Source organism: Pogoniulus pusillus, chromosome 12, assembly GCF_015220805.1.
Source record: "Pogoniulus pusillus isolate bPogPus1 chromosome 12, bPogPus1.pri, whole genome shotgun sequence".
In the NCBI taxonomy this organism is placed as follows: Eukaryota; Metazoa; Chordata; class Aves; order Piciformes; family Lybiidae; genus Pogoniulus; species Pogoniulus pusillus.
Window position 1 is genome coordinate 29,344,762 of NC_087275.1, and position 16,247 is coordinate 29,361,008.

At 46.5% G+C, this 16,247-nt stretch overlaps 1 long non-coding RNA gene across 1 annotated transcript; it reads left to right on the top strand.

Annotated features, from left to right (window-relative positions):
* Positions 1-874: 874 nt before the first annotated feature.
* Positions 875-15,786, top strand: LOC135180028 (uncharacterized). The gene is made up of 3 exons (XR_010304254.1): positions 875-910; positions 15,395-15,507; positions 15,589-15,786. It is a non-coding gene; the product is annotated as an uncharacterized LOC135180028 (long non-coding RNA).
* Positions 15,787-16,247: the final 461 nt, after the last annotated feature.

Consider the following 16,247-nt stretch of genomic DNA (forward strand, 5'->3'; position numbering starts at 1 on the left):
CTTGCCTGGCAGAAGAGACCAATCCCCACCTGGCTACAGCCTCCCTTCAGGTAGTTGTATCACAGAATGTTAGGGGCTGGAAGGGACCTCGAGAGATCATCCAGTCCAACCCCCTTGCCAGAGCAGGACCACCTTGATTTGAGGGGGTTATTTTTTTACAGTCCAGTTTTCATTTTTAGTGTTTTTTAATTCCCCTTCTCCCTCATCTTCCTCCTTTCCTCTCCATTTCTCCCATCTTCCTCCTTTTTTTCCCCATCACCTTCCCTTCCTCTTCATCTTCCTCTTTCCCCTATCTTCCTCATTTCTTCTCCCTTTCCCCCATCTTCCTCCTTTCCTCTCCCTTTCCCCCATCTTCCTCCTTTTTTTTCCCCATCACCTTCCTTTCCTCTTCATCTTCCTCTTTCCCCTATCTTCCTCATTTCTTCTCCCTTTCCCCCATCTTCCTCCTTTCCTTTCTATTTTCCCCCCTCTTCCTCCCTTCCTCTGCCTTTCCCCTATCTTCCTCCTTTCCCCTTCATTGTCCCCATCTTCCTCCCTTCCTCTCCCTTTCCCTCCATCTTCCTCCTTTCCTCTCCATTTTCCCCCATCTTCATCCCTTCCTCTCTCTTTCCCCCATCTTCCTCCTTTTTTTCCCTGTAGCCTTCCTTTCCTCTTCATCTTCCTCTTTCCCTCATCTTCCTCCTTTACTCTCCATCACCTTCCTCTTCCCCATCTTCTTTTCATCTCCATCCTTTTCACACTACATTTTTTATCCCCCAAAGCAGAGCACCTGGGTGCTGTTGGAGTCTCCTCCCACCCCAGGTGTGGCCACTTTGCCTTCCCTGCCCACTCCCCTTTATAATCAGCCCTAGGAAAAGCAAGCCCCAAGCTTGCCCAACTGGGCAGAGGGATCCTCCTCCCATCATCACTGGTGAGTCCCTGTGGTGCACACTGGGTGGTTCACACTGGGTGAATGGTGGAGGTGATCTTAAAGGCCGGGGGGCCTGGTGGGCCCCCCGGCTAGACAGGGATAGGCTTGATGCTTACTCTAACATCCCTCATGTGTGTTGGTTTGATCTCATTATTTAGGCTGAGCTCCTCTCTGTTTAACTGCTTCTTTCTGCTCACTGGTGATGAGTTTAAGTATTTGGCTGAACTGGAAGCTCATGGGGGAGCAGTATTCACAGAATTAACCAGGTTGGGAAAGACCCTTAAGATCATTGAGTCCAACCTACCACCTAACCCATGGCACCAAGTGTCTCATGCAGCCTCCTCGTGCCTTGGCTGCACGTTGCCTGAAAACCTCCAGGGATGGCAGCTCCACCACCTCCCTGGGCAGCCTGCCCTAATCCCTGACCACTCCTGCAGCAAAGAAATTGTTCCCCATGTCCAACTCAAACCTTTCAACTCCAGGCCATTTTTCCTTCGTTCTATCACCTGCTACTAGGGAAGGAGAGACCTGATCCCACTTTGCTGCAACCCCCTGTCAGGGAGACTTCATTGCTCTCTAGCAATGAGGTCTCCCCTCAGACTTCTTTTCTCCACAATATAAAAGGTGAAGCAGGTAAGGATCAGCCTCCCAAAAGAAGGGAGCAGCAATGAGCTCTGCCCTGAGCCTCCTCTTCTGCAGATTGCACACCCCCCAGCTCCTTCAGCCTCTCCAAGTCCCATGGCAATGTGAACTTGGGTACATTCTTGTTCAACCAATTACAGCAGGTGAACATTTTATCTTTGCCCCTCACTAGGTTCATCTAATGCTGAGCTGTCAGTTTACTATACCAAATAGACTCCATCTGTTCCTTCACAGGCAGTAACTAGCAGTTATCCTCAGAGGTAGAGAAACTCTGCTCCTCCAGTGGTGCTTTTCAGCTTAGCATCCCTCCAATATACCTGCCAAATTATGTTTTGAACAGAAAAATATCATCAAAACCCAAGGTGCATTTTTGTCTGACTCTGCTGGCTGTACCAAGTATTCTTTGCAGCAAGGTGCAGAGTCCAAAAGGGACATAAGCTGTTTAAAGAGTGGGATAGAAAGCACAGACACAGTAGTGTGGAAAAATGAGGAACAGAAGTCGTTCAGCAGCTGAGTAGGATTGAACAGTAATTGTTTTAAATCTCAGGAATGTTGTGTATCTCTCTGTCCCTCATTTCAGTCAGCAGTCACCCTTGAGAAGTCATCACTGTAAAGCAGCAATGCTTCAGAGTAGGTAGCTTTATTTTATCTACCCAAATATCAGATCCTGATACTTATTATTATTCAGATTTACCATTACATAAAAAGTCTGATTTGGACCACACTTGAGGGAATCAGAATCATAGAATCAACCAGGTTGGAAGAGACCTTCAAGATCATCCAGGCCAACATATCACAAAGGAGAGGAATGCTGCCTTGAGATTCACAGGGATTCCTCAATATACTTGGATTTCCCTTGTTAAAGTGCGCAGTTTATCGCTGCCCCTGCACGCACTTCTTGTGAAGAGGTTATTTAGAGTCATAGAATCAGACAGGGTTGGAAGAGTCCACAAGGATCAGCCAGCTCCAACCCCTCTGCTGTGGGCAGGGACACCCTACCCTAGATCAGACTGGCCTTAAATATCTCCAGGGACGGGGCCTCAACCATCTCCCTGGGCAACCCATTCCAGCCTCTCACCACTCTCATGCTCAACAACTTCCTCCTCACCTCCACTCTGAATCTCCCCACCTCCAGATTTGCTCCACTCCCCCCAGTCCTGTCACTCTCTCAGAGCTGAAAAAGTTCCTCCCCAGCCTTTTTGGAGGCCCCCTTCAGATGCTGGAAGGCCACAAGAAGGTCACCTGGGAGCCTCCTCTTCTCCAGACTGCACAGCCCCAACTCTTTCAGTCTGTGCTCACAGCAGAGCTGCTGCAGCCCTCTGAGCACCCTCGTGGCCCTTCTCTGAACATGCTCCAGCATCTCCACATCCCTCTTGTCCCAGGGGCTCCAGAAGTGGAGGCAGTACTGCAGATGGGGTCTCAGCAGAGCTCAGTAGAGGAGGAGAATCACCTCCCTGGCCCTGCTGGCCACACTTCTCCTGCTGCAGCCCAGGTTCTGCTTGGCTTTCTGGGCTGCAAGGACACCCTGCTGGCTCCTGTTGAGCTTCTTGTCCAGCAGCATCCCCAAGATCCTCTCCTCAGGGCTGCTCTCCAGCCTATATTTTGTGTTTGGGATTGCCTCAACCCAGATGAAAGACCTTGCACTTAGTCTTGTTGAACCTCATGAGGTTGGCTTGTGCCAACCTCTCCATCCTGCCCAGGCCCCTCTGGATAGCAGATGCCAACATATGGAAAAACAACTATTTCCAAGCATAACTACTCATTAAAATAAGTTCCTCTCCAACACAAACATTTGACAAAGTTAAACCTTTCATTATGCCCTTCAACAAACTCCTATTTCTGCCAAATGTTTCCATGAAGGTTGAATCAAGCACAGACAAGGGCTTTACAATTATAAAGGTCTGCAGCAACCACCTGGAGCTGAAATTGGGAACATTATTTTCATTATATTATAATTTCATCAGTGACACCCTTTTAGCTACCTAACACCAATACAGCTTTCCTCAGGCTGAAATGGAGATCTTGAATTGCTTCCAGAAAACAATACGAAGCTCCTTCACCTGGGAATGCACTGAGATAGTATTTTATACCTAACACAGTTAAGTAAATCAGCAGCTGTGATTTCTCTGAGCTGTAGCATCTTCTTGGCCTTCAGGGTCAGCCATTAGAGCAGATGGCTGTACTCTGATCTGATAAGGAGGCTTAGATAATAGCAATGGTAAAATCATCTTTTCAAGAGGGTCATTGATAAGTAGCTAGCCTGGTGCTAGAAGATTTCTGTTACTGTTTGCATTTGATTTAATTGTTTGGTTGGCTTTGCTCAAAAGGCAACAGTCTCTAGAGTCAGAAAAAATCTGGTTCCAGGGCTGCTTGGTTTGGTTTTGTTTTTTTTTCATTTAAGCATCAAACCATAGTATGGAATAAAAAACATTAAAAAGAAAACCTCAAGCAACCCCCCCAAAACAATCAAAAATGTATATTTCTCCCAAAGGATCTCCTTTTCTGATCAGGTTCCCTGCCTCGTGAGTGTGGGGCAGGCTGTGGATGGAGTCTACCTGGACTGCAGCAAAGCCTTTGACACTGTCTGCCACAACAAGCTCCTGGCAAAGCTGGCAGCTCATAGCTTGGGCAGATTTACTCTGATCTGGGTCAAGAACTGGCTGGAAGGCTGGGCCCAGAGAGTGGTGGTGAATGGTGCCACATCCAGTTGGCAGCTGTCACTAGTGGTGTGCCCCAAGCATCAGTGCTGGGCCCAGTCCTGTTCAATGTTTTATTGATGATCTGGACCAGGGGATTGAGTCCAGCATCAGTAAGTTTGCAGATGACACCAAGCTAGGAGCAGGTGTTGATCTGTTGGAAGGTAGGAGAGCCCTGCAGAGGGACCTGGCCAGGCTGGATGGGTGGGCAGAGGCCAATGGGATGAGATTTAACGAGGCCAAGTGCAGGGTTCTGCACTTTGGCCACAACAACCCCAAGCAGTGCTACAGGCTGGGGACTGAGTGGCTGAGAGCAGCCAAAAGGAAAGGGACTTGAGGGTGCTGGTAGAGAGTAGCTGAAGATGAGTCAGCAGTGTGCCCAGGTGGCCAAGAGAGCCAATGGCATCCTGGCCTGCATCAGGAGCAGTGTGGCCAGTAGGACAGGGGAGGTTATTCTTCCCCTGTACTCAGCACTGGTCAGGCCACACCTTGAGTGCTGTGTCCAGTTCTGGGCTCCTGGATTGAAGAGAGATGTTGAGGTGCTGGAAGGTGTCCAGAGAAGGGCAGTAAAGCTGGTGAAGGGCCTGGGACACAAACCCTATGAAGAGAGGTTGAGGGAGCTGGGGGCGTGCAGCCTGGAGAAGAGGAGGCTCAGGGGTGACCTCATTGCTGTCTACAACTACCTAAAGAGGGGTTGTAGCCACAAAGGTTTGGTCTCTTCTGCCAGGCAACCAGCAACAGAACAAGGGGACACAGTCTCAAGTTGTGCCAGGGCAGGTCTAGGCTGGATGTTAGGAGGAAGTTGTTGGCAGAGAGAGTGATTGGCATTGGAATGGGCTGCCCAGGGAGGTGGTGGACTCACCACCCCTGGAGGTGTTCAAGCAAAGAGTGGATGAAGCACTCAGTGCCATGGTCTGGTTGATTGGATAGGGCTGGGTGCTAGGTTGGACTGGCTGATTGGTCTCTTCCAACCTGGCTGATTCTATGATTCTAAGATGGCATTCTTGGATGATCATGCCATCTGAGAGCCTCGATTCATCGAAGCTCCAAAAACACCTCAAATTTCAGGGCTCTGGAATGAAAAATCACAGGACTTTAGAGGTTGGTAGGGACCTCCAGAGATCATCCAGTCCAAGCTTAACATTTCTGCATGATTCTCCTGCATGTGCCTACCGATGCACATTTTGTCTCTTTCTTATACATGCCTCTAAGATATTTCCTTTCTAAATCTAAGTGAAAATATGACCTTTTCTCAACTATTCCTGGTGACATGTTTTGATTTCTCCTGTCTTTCATAATGCTTCTTTTATTTGTGTGCATACACACACCAGGAAACTTTTCTTGTCATTTTGTACAGGTACTTCAGCTTGAAATACCTTCACTGCCTGTCCTATTTCCACCCTCTTCATTCTCCCGTGCCTCCTCACTGCTACCTTTCATGTTTTGCCTTTACTATTCCTATTTATAAAGCTAATAAAATAGCAAGGATTGCTTCTGACCTTTCCAAGTAATCAATGTAAAGGATAGTCAGCTATCAGCAAATATTGTTCCAGACAATAATTATATAGAAGAGTGGCAGTTTCTCTTTCATTGCCTTGAGCAGATGTCTGAGGGAGGCAATGGGAATATCTTAAGTACCTGAGATGTGGCTGTTTTTGACACATACCCATTAGCTGGGCTTAACTCTGGGTAGTGTCTGCTTTTGTCTGCTCTAAAGCAGAGTGTTGGCACTATTAGCAGAAAGTGGTCCTTTCTGACAACTTTTTTTCTCTGCACAGTTTTCTCCAAGGATGATAAATGACTCTTCAAACTACCAGCACAATGGTTTATTGTCTTCTTGCAGGGGAGGCACTTTGCTGAAATTAGAAGTGAAATAATGCTATTGGAGTCTCAGGTTATGATCAAGGAGAATTTGGGGTGCCTGCTCTTCAAGCTGGGTCATAGAATCAGGGTTGGATTTCAATTGCCTGAGCACACAAACCCAGTGTTATTCTGGATGTCCCCAGGTGTCTGAGGCATCCAGAGTTGTTGGCAGGTATAAACCATGATCCAGAGGGAACTTAACATCCTTGTGGTAGAGAGGCAAGCAGGAGCTCCCCTTGGAAATCTAAGCTAACAACTGCTGTCTGTATTGATGCAACTGAATCCCAGTCTCATCACCTCAGATGAATCATAGAATTGTAGTCAGGGTTGGAAGGGGCCACGAGGATCATGTAGCTTCAACTCCCCTGCCATGGAAGCTTAGCAGAATATACAAGCAGATATTTACAGTATATACAGTTATAGACAGAAATATACAAAGTAAAAGGTAATACAGAAATATACAAAGTAAAAGGTAATACAGAAATATACAAGGTAAAAGGTAATACAGAAACCTGAGTCCCCAGGAGGGGCTCTCAACAGCCCCTTTACCTTCCCCCTACCCCTCTCAACCTTACCCCAGTCACAAGGAAGGATGGAGGTTTGGCCAGGGGGTTAGGAAGCAAAGTGAATTAGTCCAAAATGGAGGGTGAGGTTAGAGAGGTGCAGCTCAGCCAGCAGTCAGAGTGAGAGTGGTTATCTATGTTTTTATTTCTTGTTCCTATACATCTCAGCAAACCTGTGAGTGAAGTAGACATCACCACTGTTTTCCTTTCACAGCCTGTAATCTAGTTCTTCTCACTAAAACATTCTACCCTGCTTCAAACTAGCACACTGCTGCAGCAAGGCTATATAGAGATGCCTACAACACCTACACTTAGGATTAGTCCAAATGGGCCTTGCCAGAAATACCAATGGAAGGAAAGAAAGTGCCACACAATGTCTTACACCACAGACACAAAGTTTAAATCAAATTTCAGGTAAGAATTAGGCAAACATCCCCATCCTTTTTAACAGCACACACAGATCACTACAAAGAGCCAATCACAAATGTGTTCTTCCCTTAATGCATGCCCATGTCATTGTGAAGCAAAGAGTTTCACACTTCATTAGACAGCTGTGATAAATAGATGTCAAAACACACACAGGGAATAGATGGAAGAATCATATTCCTACAGCAGCACCCAGCCATAAACCATAAATTACAGCTGGCATTTGCACAGTTCAACTCAATGAAGAAAGCAAACTGCACTTGTTCTCAACACAGACACAATGAAAATCTGTGCAGAGAAAGTGCAGTGAATCCAATGTGTCTGTTGTGGGTTGGATTTGGACCCCTACAGACTGGAAGTAAAGTAAATTGCCAAACAAACTCAGAACCTGGAAGCAGAAATGAAGTTATATTTACAAAGGTGGACTAAATATCACAGGATCAGAGGCTCACAGAATGTTAGGGGTTGGAAGGGACTCAAGGGTGTCATCAAGTCCAGCCCCTCTGCCAGAGCAGGACAACACTAACACGCATCACACAGGAACACATCCAGGCAGGTATGGAAAGCCTACAGAGAAGGAGACTCCACAACCTCACTGGGGCATCTGTTCCAGTGCTCTGTGACCCTAATAGTAAAGAAGTTCTTCCTCATGTTGAGGTGGAATTTCCTGTGCTGCAGTCTGCATTACCCCTTGCGCTATCCCAGGGCACAAGTGAGCAGAGGCTGTCTCTGTCCCTTCCCTCCTGACCCCCAGCCCTGAGCTGTTGATAGACATTGATTAGACATCTGAGCCACGAACTGCAATTAGAAGAATTTTGGATTTTGAAGGAAGCAGGAGACTTGTGCCTATATTTGTTAAAGGCAAAGGCATCTGAGTGTAAAGTCAAGATGATATTCTACAATCATAGGATCATAGAATCAGTCAGGGTTGGAAGGGACCACAAGGATCAGCCAGTTCCAACCTCCCCCACCATGGGCAGGGACACCTCACACTAGATCAGGCTGCCCATAACCTTGTCCAGCCTGGCCTTAAATACCTCCAGGGATGGGGCTTGTCACCACCCTCATGTTGAATAACTTCTTCCTAACATCCAGTCTGAATCTACCCATTTCTGGCTTTGCTCCATTCCCCCCAGTCCTATCACTACCTGACATCCTAAGGAGTCCCTCCCCAGCTTTCAGATACTGAAAGGTCACAATGAGGTTACCTCAGAGCCTTCTTCTCTACAGACTGAACAGCCCCAACTCTCTTGGTCTTACCCCGTTGGAGAGGAGCTCCAGGCCTCTGATCATCCTCTTGGCCCCTCTCTAGATACCATCCAGCATACCCCTCTTATAGTTGTGGCTCCAGAACTGGATGCAGTACTCCAAGTAGGGTCTCATCAGTGCAGAGCAGAGGGAGAGGATCACTTCCCTTGCCCTGCTGGTCACACTTCTCTTGATGCAGCCCAGGCTCTGGTTGGCTTTCTGGGCTGCAAGAGCACACTGACAGCTCATATTGAGCTTCTCATCCACAGCTGACCTCAAGCCTCTTGCCAGATAAACACAGCTTTTCCAAGGTGTCTACCACAATGCACAGGAATTCTGACATATACTCTTGAACCAGAGTCTGTACAGATGTCTCTGTGGTGAGGTAAAACCTCTGCCTCTCAGCAAGCTGGAAAGCTGCCCTGATCTGGTAATGAGGACAATGAGGCCCAAAGCAGCATCTCTGCACTGTGCTAAGTGCACCTACCACTTTCTCAAAGCCAGCTTGGGCATCTTTAACACTGCCACGTAATCTATGAGTGATAGAGTCTATCTGAGCTCAATCTCTGTTCCACTGCTCTGCAGCATTGCTTATTGCAAAACACAACTGCCACAAAGCCTCTCACTCTGCTGCACAGCCCTATCAAGCAGATGACAAGACTGTTTTCATCTTGTTTCACATTTCAAACTCTTCAGGAGTACTTTCTTTTGTTTATAAGTTTAGGACTAAGTTTTCAGCTCTCTTTTTAGTACCTGTTCTGTCTCGTTCAAAGATGCTTTTCAGTGTTCATATCTTTATTTTTCAACATGGTACACTCACAGGATCACAGACCACAGGATGTTAAGGATTGGAAGGGACCTCTGGAGATCTTCAGGTCCGACCCCCCTCCAGAGCAGGACCATAGTATCTATCACAGGTCACACAGGAACACATCCAGATGGGTCTGGAAAGTCTGCAGAGAAGGAGACTCCACAAGCTCTCTGGGCAGCCTGTGCCCAGGCTCTGTGTCCCTAATAGTAGAGAAGTTCTTCCTCACATTGAGGTGGAACTTTCTGTGCTGTGATTTATACCCATTACCCCTTGTGCTATCTGAGTCTGTCTTCTGTCTCTTGACACCCAGCCCTCAGATATTTATTAACACTTATTAGATCCCCTCTAAGTCAGAGTCATCTGATGGATCACAGGCTCACAGGATGTTAGGGGTTGGAAGAGACCCAAGGAGATCATTGAGTCCAACCCCCCTGCCAGAGCAGCACAATACAATCTAACACAGATCACAGAGGAACACATCCAGACAGGCCTTGAAAGGCTCCAGAGAAGGAGACTCCACAACCTCTCTAGGCAGCCTGTGCCAGTGCTCTGGGACCCTTACAGTAAAGAAGTTCCTCCTTGTGTTGAGGCAGAACCTCTTTTGCTGCAACTTACACCCATTGCTCCTTGTTCTATCCCAGGGAGCAGTGAGCAGAGCCTGTCCCCCTGCTCCTGGCAGCCCTCAGATACTTATAAACATTTATCAAATCCCCTCTCAGTCTTCTCTTCTCCAGACTAAGCAGCCCCAGGTCCCTCAGCCTCTCCTCATAAGCCATGCCCTCCAGTCCCCTCATCATCCTCATAGCCCTCTGCTGGACCCTCTCCAGCAGATCCCTGTCCCTCTTAAACTGGGGAGCCATAAACTGAACACAGTATTCAAGATGATGTATGGCAGTAGGATGCCATCTAAGGATGCTTCCACAGGCTGAATGAGTCCTCCCCACCCCTTTGTTGAATGTATATTCTGAGTTTCATATTTTGGTTCATCTTTCTACAAAGAATATTCCTTACAGCTCTGACCCTTACAGTAAATAAGTTCTCCCTCATGCTGAGGTGGAACTCCCTGTGCTGTAGTTTCCATCCATTGCCTCTTGTCCTGTCACAGGGCACAAGTGAGCAGAGGCCTGTGATGTGACACCCACACTCAAGGGTTGACAGGACTAGGGGAAACGGAGCAAAGCTGGAGGTGAGTAGGTCCAGGCTGGACATGAGGAGGAAGTTGTTCACCATGCAAGTGATGAGAGCCTGGAATGGGTTGCCCAGGGAGGTGGTTCAGGCCCCATGGCTGGAGGTGTTTAAGGCCAGGCTGGATGAGGCTGTGGGCAGCCTGCTCTAGGGTAGGGTGTCCCTGCCATGGCAGGGGGGTTGGAACTAGATGATCCTTGTGGTCCCTTCCAGCCCTGACTGATTCTGTAATTCTATGCTATGTCAGGCTACAGAACATCACCAGCAAAACCTAGAGCAACCCACATGAAACTTGCCAGTCACAGAAGCTTTGCAGGCACTTTGTCCTCAGCAGGAACATCTGACCCTGTTCAACTGCTTAAACTATTATGCTCGTGGAGGTGAACTGGCTTAGACATCAGCCAGTGTAGCACTGTAGCATTTCAAATTTCAGCCCCATAAAGCTCTAAGTCACTTTGCCTTTAAAACCATGAAACCTTAAGGAGCTCAGGAGGGCAAAGCACTTAGCACTTTCTGCTAGTTTAAGCCTCCTAGCACGGAGCACCAAGGAAATAGCTTTGCTAGGCTCGAGGCAGCCTGTGTGCCTCTGATGCCACTGAATTCTTCAAATACAGCAGCAGAAACTGTTGGAAAGTGTTGAAACAGTCACCCAGTTCAATGCTGGCATGCTTTTAACCACTTCATCATTAATATGAGCGTGAAGTGACTTACTTTAAGCTCCTTGAACATGCCTCCCTCCCACACATATTCTGAAGGGCAACCAAATGCAATGCCTCTGGAAATTGGCTGGCAGCTCCAGCTTTCATTTCCATCCCATCCTGTTTCCTGTGAAAATTCATACAAAGTTCAGTGCATACACACAGTAGTTTCCCAAGCCATGTTCTTACACATTGTTGGTGCTAGAAATGCATTTGTATGCATTTCATATGCATTCCATCTGTATGCCATGCATAAAAAGCTCATCTATATGCCCAGAATTATGGCTGCCATCTTTTCACATTGCACTGCACCAAAAGTGTTTGGTGGCAGCATGGCTCAAAGGTGGTTATACAACAGGATAAGTGGAAGAAGATTACAAACAAGCCACCACGCAAAGCATATCCACTCAAACACTGAGATAAAGCTGCTATCCAAAAGGTGCAGGCTTTTACCAGGGGCAAGTAAGAATTGGCATAACAGCACTAAAGCCAACTAGTCTAAACTTCTACAGGTACTGCCCTTGCTCCCAACCCTGCCTCCAGCCCTGGCTATAAACTTTTCCTGAAGAGGCAAGATTATCCTTTGCTGTAAATTAACTTCTGAAGGCTAAGGATGGCTCTGATAATCTTTTGACTCATGAGCAACATTACAGCCTTAACCCTAAGACTTTATTCTGGGTAAGGCTATTCAAGCTGATTGATAGTCACAGTGATTTAAACATGGGTCTCATACTAAAGCATTTGTTTATTCAGTGCCTAGTATAGTGTATGCAGTTTCTCTGGCTGACAAGGTGGGGATTGGTCTCTTCTGCCAGGCAACCAGCAATAGAACAAGAGGACACAGTCTCAAGCTGTGCCGAGGTAAGTCTAGGCTGGATGTTAGGAGGAAGTTCTTAACAGAGAGAGTGATTGGCATTGGAATGGGCTGCCCAGGGAGGTGTAGAATAGAATAGAAAAATCTCATCAGTTTCCTTAACATTCCAAAAATATTCCTTTTTAAGTGCACATACCACCCAGACCCTGAGCTGCTGAACTGAATGTAAGAGTAGCAAGTCTCTGAGCATCTTTTGAACAAGGTAAAGCATTCTTCCAGTGTTCAACATCACCAGTTCAAAAGAGCTGAACCTTCTGTTTTTCTGTACTAAAACAAATTGTGCACAATTAAAGCAAAAGGCTTGGCAAAGAGCTGCATGTCCAAACTGCCACAGAGCCCAGCAATGCAAAGTGTGACCCACAGCCACAAAAAAACCCAACCCTTTATTAAAGGAAAGCAAGGAAGTGGCTTCCTTCAGCTGTTGTACAGGAAAGATGTGCCAGGTGTCTGGGAAAGTATAGGCTGGATGTTGTGAGGAAGTTGTTGGCAGAGAGAGTGATTGGCATTGGAATGGGCTGCCCAGGGAGGTGGTGGAGTCACCATCCCTGGAGGTGTTCAAGAGAAGACTGGATGAGGCACTTGGTGCCGTGGTCTGGTTGACTGGCTAGGGCTGGGTGCTAGTTTGGGCTGGATGATGTTGGAGGTCTCCTCCAACCTGGTTGATTCTATGATTCTAAGCCTCCAGAGAAACAATGCTTATCATCTTGTGACATCATCACATGCTACCATGGAACCATGTGCTGCTATCTCAGAGCACATTGTCAGTGACAATGATCATTTTGCTTATTTTAGCAGGGTAATTGCAAGTACTGACATCAGCAAGGGTCAGAATATAGCCAGCAAAGGTGTTTAGCTTCAGAGTGCAAATTTAGTTCATGTCACAAAGACTGGGAAATACATTTCTGTTCCCTGCAGCTTCCACTGTGTATCACAGCCTAGCTTCAGCCAGGTAATTTAGGGATGCTTGGAGCAGTGTAGAGCTGCACATTTAATCACAGCCTCCTGCATAACTTTGGGGAATGATTTGTCCAAACATTAAAAAGAGGATTATAGCCTATTGAATCAGAAAAGGACACTCAGCAAAAGGAACTGTCAGCTACTGACATACTGAAAACCTCCAAACAGCAGTACTGGCCAAGTACCATCTGGTTTAGGTTTTTGGATGAAGCACTCATTTTGAACTGAATTTCCAAACATCAGGCTTTGGAGAGTTAATTTATAAACCATAAGCGAAACAAGCTGTGGGTAGAGAGTGTGCTGTGCTGGAGGAGTCTGTGCAGCAGCAGATTGCCACAAGCACCACAGTTTGCACCACCTTGTAGAGCAATTTGTTTGTTGACAGAGACATTTGAAGATCACCCAGGCTAGAAAAGACATCCTGCTTAGCCAGTCTGCTGGGGATCCTCTCTTACTACCTTCTACTACTCCTTTTCTTCACAGGAAGGAAGGAGAGGAAGGGGAGGGAGGGAGGGAGGGAGGGAGGGAGGAAGGAAGGAAGGAAGGAGAGGAAGGAAGGAAGGAGAGGAAGGAAGGAAGGAGAGGAAGGAAGGAAGGAGAGGAAGGAAGGAAGGAGAGGAAGGAAGGAAGGATGGATTCAGGAGCAACACAATAGCCAGCTCAAGAGGGGTTTGCTGCCTTCTGAATGGTTTGAATCAGTGGCATCACTCACACCAACAGACTTGTTGAGCTTTGAGTCATCCCATTGTAGTGCATGACACTAAGCATTTATTTACTATCTTTCTCTATGTTGAAGTCTTTTGCTTTGAAAAACAAAGCCCAAGACCATGCTTTTTAATCTATATTTTATGGATGAGGAAACTGAGGCATAGTAGAGTTACTCAGTAATACCTTAAGTGTCAGGCAGGGAAAAGTGCCCAACTTCCATACTACACATCTGAACCTGGGCTGCTCTCTTTTAGCTGTGTAGAACTTGGCAGTGATAAACTAAGGAAAAGGTCTGGAAGGCTGAGCTCTAACTTTCTCCAGTAGGAGCAGGAAAAGAAACATCCTGAGGAATACACAAAAGAAATCCAATTGACTGCAACAAAGGAAAAACTAGGTTTAACATGCTGAAAAAAAGGTAGTCTGACAAACCTCTCTGATGTTTTCTGTGGTGAGGCAGATCTCGTGGAGAAGGGCTAATCTCACTGTGCAAGGACACTGCACAATCCAACGTGGATCAAAAGCAAGTGACAACTTTATGTAGTAGCTGCGTGCTTACATGTGTTACAGATAATATATGCATACATGTAAGAAGCTAAATGGCTGAATCTCTAAATACCCCGTTTGCATGGTGCACCTACTTGCTATGTGCAGCTGCAAGCAGCAAACCTACTTCTTATCTTATTCAGAGTTAGCTGGATTCTGCTCTGCTTCAGTTGCCTGCTGACTCGTCAAGGACAGTGCCTCCCTAGCTAGGTATATTAAATGCTGCCTTTGTTTATTCAGGAATGGTGTGGTCAGCAGGAGCAGGGAGGTCATTCTGCCCCTGTACTCTGCACTGGTTAGACCACACCTTGAGTACTGTGTTCAGTTCTGGGCCCCCCAGTTTAGGAGGGACATTGAGATGCTTGAGAGTGTCCAGAGAAGGGCAACGAGGCTGGGGAGAGACCTTGAGCACAGCCCTACGAGGAGAGGCTGAGGGAGCTGGGATTGGTTAGCCTGGAGAAGAGGAGGCTCAGGGGTGACCTTATTGCTGTCTACAACTACCTGAGGGGTGGTTGTGGCCAGGAGGAGGTTGCTCTCTTCTCTCAGGTGGCCAGCACCAGAATGAGAGGACACAGCCTCAGGCTGTGCCAGGGGAAATTTAGGCTGGAGGTGAGGAGAAAGTTCTTCCCTGAGAGAGTCATTGGACACTGGAATGGGCTGCCCGGGGAGGTGGTGGAGTCGCCGTCCCTGGAGCTGTTCAAGGCAGGATTGGATGTGGCACTTGGTGCCATGGTCTGGCCTTGAGCTCTGTGGTAAAGGGTTGGACTTGATGATCTGTGAGGTCTCTTCCAATCCTAATAATACTGTGATACTGTAATATGCCTTTGTTTCAGTGTGGCCTAGCACAGCCTTAATTTAGTTCTATATACTCATCCTGCTTGCCCACCTCTAAGTCATGTCCATTTTCCTTTAGCCATTCTGCAACAGTTTTCCATGAAGAGAGACAACAAACAGGACATGACACTTCCTGTGAGGAAAAACATCTTTGTCAAAGCAGTACATGATGTAGACATTATTGTGTAATAGCTATTTCAGCTGTTTAATGGGGGAAAGTCTCTCATTTCTAAGAAGGTCTCAAGCTCTAATTCCTTTGTAACCTGAAGGAAGTCCTCTCTGTTTTATCCTTTCTATGCTTGCATTTACTTTCTGTGACCTGTCGAACCTTGTGAACTATATCATATTAAAGTGACACAATTAACTACCTCACAGTTTAGTCCTGATAGTGAGGAATGGGTTTATGATGACAATTGTACAACACTGTACTCTCCAGAGAGATGACTGACTCACACCTAGTCTCTCACATATTGATGTTTCTATCATGGGACTGGAGCCAAAGACTATCATCAACGTCATCTAGGGAAGAAAAGACCAAAATGAGTCAGGGTCAGTCATGCACAACTCTATCATTTAAATACTCTTGCAGACTATAACATTCCATAAAGCACTTTTTTCTTCTTCTTCCAGAAGCTCAGCTACTGTCCTTTGAGAGAATGAATACTGCTTCCATACTCAGATACTCAGCTCAGATACTGTGTGATGGACTTGAACAGGAACTCACTCAGCCAAGTGCTGGAATCAGTGCAGCTTTGGTCCAGCCTGTGGTTGAACCTTCTTGTATGCTGCAAGTTGTGTATTATAAGATAGAGAGATAGAGAGAGATAGGTAGACAGAGAGATAAAATATATATCAATATGTATAGATGATATAGATATAAAAATAATTGATTCTATCGCTATCATATATATATATATAATATATATCATATATATATATGATCATTCTACAATTCTATTCTTAAGTGAGTGTTATTTTATCAGTCATTCCCTCACATCTCTCCTTTATCACTCAGCAGCCAACTGCTTTGCACAGACTAAACCTTACGCTATAGAATCAGAGAAACAATCAGAGAATGAACTGCGCTGGAAGGAATCTCCAGAGGTCATCTAATCCAACCCTCCTGCAGTAAACTGGGACATCCTCCATTAGATCAGGTTGCTCAGAGTCCCATCAAGACTGAGCTTGAATGTCTCATAGAATCATAGCTTCAGTCAGGGTTGGAAGGGACCACAAGGATCATCTAGTTCCAAACCCTCTACCATGGGTAGGGACAACCTAGCCTAGAT